Genomic DNA, 8,460 nt, shown 5'->3' with positions numbered 1-8,460 from the left:
TATTAAATTCTTTCTGGATCTCAACATTTTCAATATTACCAATAATAGGTGAACAGATCAGTAGTGTCCTGTATTTTCTCTTCCTCCTTTCTTATACGTATACTGGAGTCCCATTTGCAATTCTCATTTCATTTCCTACAAGTGTTGATGCCTTTGAAGATTATTTTAACTGGATATGATATAATACTGCTGGAGTCCATGTGAATAACATGTTCATATGATTTATTTATATTATTTATATATATATGATTTATTATTAATCATGAATTGAATCATTGCTGGGTTGAACAGAATTCATCATCCATAATTTCTCTGTTGTATAGGTACTTCCACACTGCTGCTGGACATTGAATTGCACGATTTAACCCTACTGACAATGTGGCAATATATTTCAAAGTCAAATTGGGAAATGTCCTGGAAGGTAAAGTAAGTTATTGCTTATTGTCTTCCCATGTTCTTAATAATCTTGTCCTTCTGAATAATAGGAAGATGTTGTCCAGAAAAGCTTGGAGTGTAACTGCAAGTGCTTCTTGTAAATTATAATCATTCTCTGTTTGATGCATTAATATTGAAGGAAATTAATGTTTAATAGGAAGAGTGGATGGCAATTAAGATATTTGCTTTTTTCCTGGACACTGTGGATGTTTTTAAGTTTTGCTGGAGCTGCTCTGATCCAGGCATATGGAGGATGTTCATTACACTGCTTGTGTGCTTGTAAATCATAGACTTTGCAAAATTATGAGATGTGCCAGTCACTGCCATGTATCTAAGCCCTGGCTGTCTATCCTGTCCACACCATTTATGAATGAGCTACTTACAGTACATTTCTATTCAACTACAGAACAGAAACAGGCCTGTCAACCCATCTAGTCTGTGCAGAATGATTAATCTGCCTTGTCCCATTGACCTGCACTTGGACCATAGCCCTCCCATCCAGGTCATCATCATCATTATGTGTTGTATCATGTGTGGTAATTGATTATGATCTTCTAATCTGAGTTCCAGTCAGCTTTTCAAAATTTTGCCTGTCCATCCCTTACCGTAACTCATGAATGTCATGCACTGTTGATCACAACTTTTTCTTTCATCAGTTTTCCCATCACTTCAGAGATGTTCGAGCTTCTCTTTCCTCAATACATGTCACAGAAATTCCAGCTGCCATTTCCTGATTGATGGTATCAGCTATCTTCTTATTCTGGCTTTTGCAATGCTTCCTCATTTGTTACTCTTGTCCTTCCATATTTTCATCATTCTTCTCAAAAGCCACATTTCTGCAGCATTAAGTCTTCCTACTGTCTAACATTCACATCCCTATGTTCATGTGGAATGAAAACAGAACTGCAACACTCTGAATTTTGTACCCATAGAAATTATGTTATTCTACCTTGCTCAAATGCTTGAATGTGCCTTTAGTAATCCCAATCCTTCTTCTAATTCCACCATCAGCCCTATCATTGGATGTTATCGTGCTCCCTAAGTAATTGAACTTCATTTTTGTTTAATTGTTTTGTTGCCCACCTTCAGTTCACATTTCTGTGTTTTGTTTTTTGTAACAATAATATGTCCAGTCTTCTTGCAGTTGATGGTCAATCCACTCTTTGCACTTTCTTCGATGACTTCGTCTAATATTTCTTGGAGCTTCTCTTTAGAAGTAGCTATCAGCACATCATCCATCTACCAATCCAAATTTCTCTTCAATATTGAAATTGACCGTGTCTGCCATTTGTGCTGGCAGCTTGTTCCACTCTCTTACCAGTTGGTTCCCTCGCATGTTGTCTTTAAACATTTCACCCTTAACCCATGATCTCTAGTTGTTGTCTCACCCAACTTCAGTGGAAAAAGCCCATTTGTATTTACCCTATCTATCCTCTCTCATAGTTTTGTATATCTCTAACAAACCTCCCCTCAATTTCCTATGTTCCAGGGAATAAAGTCATAATCTATTCAACTACTACTATGTCGACTCGGGCCTAGGGCACCAGCATCGGGCACGATGACGGACTCTCCCGTTCTCCGTCTCCCTCATCAGTGTGTTCAGTTCATTTACATTCGCTGCGCTGCTGTCTTCTAGGAGCATGTTGACCATAGTCTTGGGAGGGCACCCAGGGTTCATCCTCCCATGCTTGGGCTCCCATATGATGACTAGGCTGGTAGGTAGCTCGGGGTGGTGCAGACAGTGCCCTGCTAGTTGCAGTCTTCTTGCCTCGATTTTAGTGGTGAGCATCGGTAGGTCGTTATAGAGCTCAAATCTATTTAACCTTTCCCTATAACTCAGGTCCTCAAAGCTCAGCAACGCCCTTGTAAATTTTCTCTGCACTCTTTCAATCTTATTTACATCTTTCCTGTAGGTAGGTGACCAGAACTGCTCATAATACTCCAAATAATGGCTCACCCATGTCTTATACAATTTCAATATAACAACCCAACTCCTGTATTCAATACATTCAATTATGAAAGGCAATGTGCTAAAAACTTTTTCTACACCCTATTTACCTGTGATGCTACTTTCAAGCATTATGAATCTGTATTCCCAGATCCTTCTGTTCTACTGCATTCCTCGGTCTCCTACCACTCACCAACGAGGCCTACCCTAGTTGGTCCTCCCAAATTGTAACACCTCACACTTAGTTGCATTGAATTCCATCTGCCATTTTCAGTCTATTTTTTCAGTTTGTCCAGATTCCGCAGCAAACTTTGGCAGTCTTCCTCACTGTCCACTACACCCGCAATCTCGGTGTCATCCACAGGTTTTCTGATCCAATTTACCACATTATTATCCAGATCGTTGATGAAGGATCCAGCACCAGTCCCTGTGGCACACCACTAGTCACAGGACTCCAGTCAGAGAGGCAGCTATCTACAACCACTCTCTGGCTTCTTCCACAAAGCCAATGCCTAATCCAAGTTACTATCTCATCTTGAATGCCGAGCAACCGAACCTTTTGGACCCATGTTTTATGCAGGACCTTATCAAAGGCCTTGCTAAAGTCCACGTAGACAACTTCCACTGCCTTGCCTTCATCAAATTTCCTGGCATCATCATCAAAGACTATGATTGGTTAAACATGACTTACCACCCACTAAGTCATATTGACTATCCCTAATCAGTCCCTGTATATCCGAATACTCATATATTCAGTCCCTTAGGACACCTTCCAATAACTTTCCCACCACTGATGTCAGACTCATCGGTCTATAATTTTCTGGCTGAATCTTAGAGCACTTCTTAAACAAAAGAACAAAATTATCTTCCAATCCTCTGGCATCTCACCCATGGCTAAGGATGTTTTAAATATTTCTGCAAGGGCCCCTACAGTTTTTGCATGAGCCAGTCATGGGGCCCAAGAGAACATATTGTCAGGCCCTGGAGACTTATCCACTCTAATTTGCCTCAAAACAGCAAACAGTCCTCCTCTATATCTGTGTAGGGCCCATGAAATGACTGCTGTATTGCCCAACACCTATAAACTCTCTGTCCATCACCCGAGTAAATACAGATGCAAAAAAAAAATCTGTTTAAGATCTTCTCTATCTCTTCCAGTTCCATGCATAGAATACCACTCTGGTCTTCCAGAGGAACAATTTTGTCCCTTGCTATTCTTTTGTTCTTGATATATCTGTAGAAGCCTTAGGATTTATGTTCTCTTAGCCCTCCTGATTTCCTTAAGTATTCTCTTGCATTTCTTATACTCAAATACCTTATTTGTTTCTGCCTGTAAATACCTGCTACACGCCACCTTATTTTTCTTAACCAAGGCTTCAATATTTCTCGAAGGCCAAGGTTCCCCAAACCTACTATCCTTGCCTTTAATTCTGATAGGAACATACAAACTCTGAAAACAAAATTTCACTTTTGAAGGCCTCACACTTTACTAAGTACACATTTGCCAGAAAATTACCTGTCCCAATCTACGCTTGCCGGATCATTTCTGATATCATCAAAATTGACTTTTCTCCAAATTAGAATCTCAGCCCGAGGACTAGATGTATCCTTTTCTAAAACTACTCTGAAACTAATGGCACTATGTTCCCCAGCATGAAATTCTGTTACCAGTCCTGTCTTATTCCCTAACAGGAGATTTAGTCTCATACTCTCTCTAGTTAGGAGTTCAAGAAACTTTCCTGAACACATTTGGCAAACTCTTTCCCATCCAGCCCTTTACCCATATGGGAGCCCCAGTCAATATCTGGAAAGTAAAAAAAGAAATCACCTACTATCACAACCTTATGATTATTGAGAAATCTACAATCTCTTTATAAATTTGCTCCTAAATTCTGCAGACTGGTGGGTGTTTTATAACATGTGGGAAATGATCATTGCCTGCCACTTTTGTGACATGAATACTACTAACTGCATCAAGCCAAACTTGAATCCAGTCCAGGACTTGATATATGGACTTTATCATTTTCTGAAGACTATACGATTCCCAGCAAATGTCCCTACTTCATCACTCAATGACAAAGGATAGAGGATTGATGAAGCGACCAAAAGCAGTTCACAGCCCAGAGGTATCACTGCAGCAACAGTCCCAATCACCTTACTTCTAACTTCTAACACCTTACTCCAACCAGTGGACATTTTTTTTCTCTTTACTTTCATTCAGTACAGTTATTCCAAAGCTCCTTGATGCCTCAAAATGTCAAAAGTCACAGTGAAATTAAAATCTAATCTCATGTCTTCTATTTATCCATTTTGTCCTTGTTAGGACCAAAGTTGGCGATGAAGTTTTGGATCTTGGTAGTCTCATCATTAGTATGATTTGGTTATGTAATAGCACTGTTAATTACACAACTGAATATAGGCTGATGGTATGTAATTGGCTAGATGGGCATTTTTTTTTAATACCCAGAATATATTGGGCAACTTTTCCTACTTTTAGGCAAATCTCAGTACTGATGTAGGAATAGCTTGGCTAGATCCTCATTAAAGACTATAACAAGTTCTCCTTCTACGCCTTGTGGTGACAAATTATGGTCTTTGCAATGAGGACAACCTTTATCAAGCTGTGTGACACTACCACTGGGTGCTAATTGTGATGGATTCCAAACATATCCATCCATTCCAAACTGCACCGATGCTGTTCTGAGCCAATGGCACCAACACAACTACTTTATAACCCAGTACAATATGTAGAGTAATAGATGAATATATCTTCCAAGTTACTATAACCATCAAGCTGGTTCAATGAGGAAGACAAAGTAATGTTAAGCGTACCATTAGGTGGTGTAATAAGTTAGCGAAGCCACAGCTGAAGCTTTAATGAGACTGCATAGTACACAATGGGAAAAGAAGCCAAGAAAAATAGTCAATTTAATATCCAATGGGTCTGATTGAAGTTCTGCAGTACCTCTATATTTATTTCCAAAATTGGCAGAAATAAAAGGAGGCAATTCCAAATAAAAAAATACAACCTCAATCCTAATAACTGTGGATACCATTCCCAACAATGGTTGACAAGTATCAGGTAAATGTCCATCTCTGTCTCTGCTTGAGATCATCTGTATCGGGGAATCCAATTCAATCACTCGATGTGATTTCAAAAAGTAAATGGACAGAGTCATATAAATCAAGATACAATACCCAGCCTTTTTTTGTTGTTGTGAGAATCAATGATTTAGATTTAAATACAGGGAGTATTATAAAGAAGTTTGCAAAGGATACAAAAGTTGGCCATCTTGATTGACAGGAAGGAAGAAAGCTTTTGCCCCCAGGAGAGTGTAGTCAGTTGGGATGAGAAGTTGCAAAAGGAATTTAATCCACAGAAATATGAGTTAATATATTGGGTTGGTAGACTAACTACAATGGCTGCACAGCGGTTAAATTACTAGGACAGTAACACAGAGTGATTGCCCGGTAAACAAAATTGAGGGGCAAGTTCAAACTCAAACAAAGAAATAATTAATTTAAATTTCATGTATAATTTGGTTAAAAAGGAACCAGACTTAGTAATAATGATCATAAGTAGTATTGGATTCTCACAGGAGCCTATTTGGTCCACTGGTCAAAGTCTGGCCTACATGTGGCTCCAGATACACCCAGGTAGTTTGCACTGAAATGCCCTCAGGTCAAGGGCATCTCATGATGGGAATAAATGGCAGCCTTGACAGTAAAGGTCAGATAATAAAAACTGAGTATTAAAAAATTGTAGAATAACCAGAAGATCTCAGAATGTACGTATACTGATTCTTCGAAGTACCTGGGCAGGTAGATGAAGTGGCTTTATATAAAAAAAAGCATGTAGTATGTTTTTCATATCTCGCCAAGCAGTAAGCTATAACAATACAGGGATTATGCCAGAAGTATGTGCAACACTGATTCAATAAAATTAGGGCATTTTGTTTGGAATGGAGGCTCTTGTCAATTTGTAATTGATTATGTAAGAACACAAAAGGTCTGGAAAGAGTGAAGAGGAAGAACTGCTTCCCTTTGCTGACCAGTCAAAAAAAAATACAGACGTATAGATTTAAACTGATAGATAGCAGGATTAGCAGGGAGGGGAATCAAAAATAAAAATCTTCATCAAGTGGTTGAGGTCTGGAATTTATCATCTAAAAGAGTGATAGAAGCAATAATGCTCATCACATTTTAACAGGAGATGGATGTGCCATGAAGAGCCATGATCTGCAGCCCTATGGACAACAAGCTGGAAGGAGGAATTAGGCCAAATAACATTTCCTTGCATGGAAAGGAAATGCTTTTCCCTTGTCATAGATTCACAATATACATTGTCATTGCCATTGTATTCATTAAGTACACACTCTAAATCTAATACTCCAGGACTTAACCATCTCCACCAGGAGGACTGATCCTAGCCACTGTTGGACTTCACCGAGAGTACATTTCTACCCTGGTTTCCTGTTGTCCCTTCAAGTGATGTTCAAAGAGAACAAATTTATGAGGTGACTGGGATCATCAGCAGGCGATTCCTTTACCCATATTTACCTACATTCCTTTACCTGATGACATCAGACTTCATTGAGCTCAGAAACAGTTTGTCATCAAAACAGTGATCTATCCTGGCTGTACAGATGTATAAATGCTATGGATATGAATATATATAGCTTTTATTTAAATATTCCATGGAGGCAGCCACCATGGAAGGGAATAAGCAGTCAACAGTTCTGGCTAAGAAGGGTCTCAGCCTGAAACGATTGTTTATTCCCCTCCAAAGACACCATAAAGGGGACCCGCTGAGTTCCTCCAGCATTCTGTGTGTGTTGGTCACACACACTGACTGAGAAAGGCAAATGAACTCCTTTCCTTAAAGGACAGAGGCATTTTCTTAAAAATTTGATAACTGCATGGTCAAACAGCCATGAACTAAATGGGACTTATTAAATTCCAGATTTACTTAATTGACTTAATTTAAAATATCCAGCTGTTAGGATGGAACTTGAACTCATATCATTCCATTAACAAAACAAGTTTCTAGATTACTAGGCTGGTAGTTTAAACTATTTAATTGAGGCCCTTTAATATTGTCATTTTTAAATCTATATTGCAATTGCTTGCTTGTATTATTATTAGGCTTTATACTGGGCTGCTCAAACAGAAAGGGTTCAATCATCTGTGCTGTTCTGATGATCATCTCATCATCCAAGTTTAAAGCCCATTACAAAAAAAAGCATAGAGCAGAAAGATTGTGAATGTAACCATGAAATGCTTGTCTCTGTAACCTCATTCCTCTTTGGCTGTTATTCTGAGGAAAATTGATTTCCAATTACAAATCTACTCCTCAAACACCCAAGTAACAAACCATATCAACATCTATAACTGATTTAGCATGCGTGTGTGTATTTATACATATATAATTTGTGCTATGATTGTGGCAAGAATATTCATATAAATACGCACTGAGACAATGCATTGAATGGAGATGATGCACTGACTCATCATCAATAACCCATTGTTTATATGCCTGGTCCATCCAGCTCCTCTGCTGTTGTGTTAGAAATCAAACATTTGAATGAACATGCCTTTGGTTTGGCAATAGGGTGTTTTAGGGCCATTTTCAATGCTTGGATCATTCATTCTAGAGAAGCTGAGTCATATGAAAAAAAAATCAAGAAAGTCAGTTCATATTTTTGAAGCTTTACCCAGTTGGAACACATTTTTGGAATGTGGGTGCCCAAGATTTCCTTTAGATGCAAGACGTGTGAAAAAAAGATGAAAATTTTAAAAAAATTGCAGGGGCTTGAAATCTGAATTAAAACTGTTCTGCCAATTGTTGGACTTGAAACCTTAACTGTTTCTTTTTCCAGAGACTTCAGCATGAGCCCACAAATCCTCAAAACCTTCTACACGGGCATCATTGACAGCATCCTGACTGGCTGTATCACCACCTGATATGGGAACTGCACCAACCTTGATCACTGGGCACTGCAGACAGTGGTACAGTCAGCTCAGAGCATCTGTGGCTGTGAACATCCCTCCAGTGAGGGCATTTACAGCAGCAGGTG

Source organism: Mobula hypostoma, chromosome 15 (assembly GCF_963921235.1).
Source record: "Mobula hypostoma chromosome 15, sMobHyp1.1, whole genome shotgun sequence".
Classification (NCBI taxonomy): domain Eukaryota; kingdom Metazoa; phylum Chordata; class Chondrichthyes; order Myliobatiformes; family Myliobatidae; genus Mobula; species Mobula hypostoma.
Note: the sequence above shows the minus strand (reverse complement) of the source record.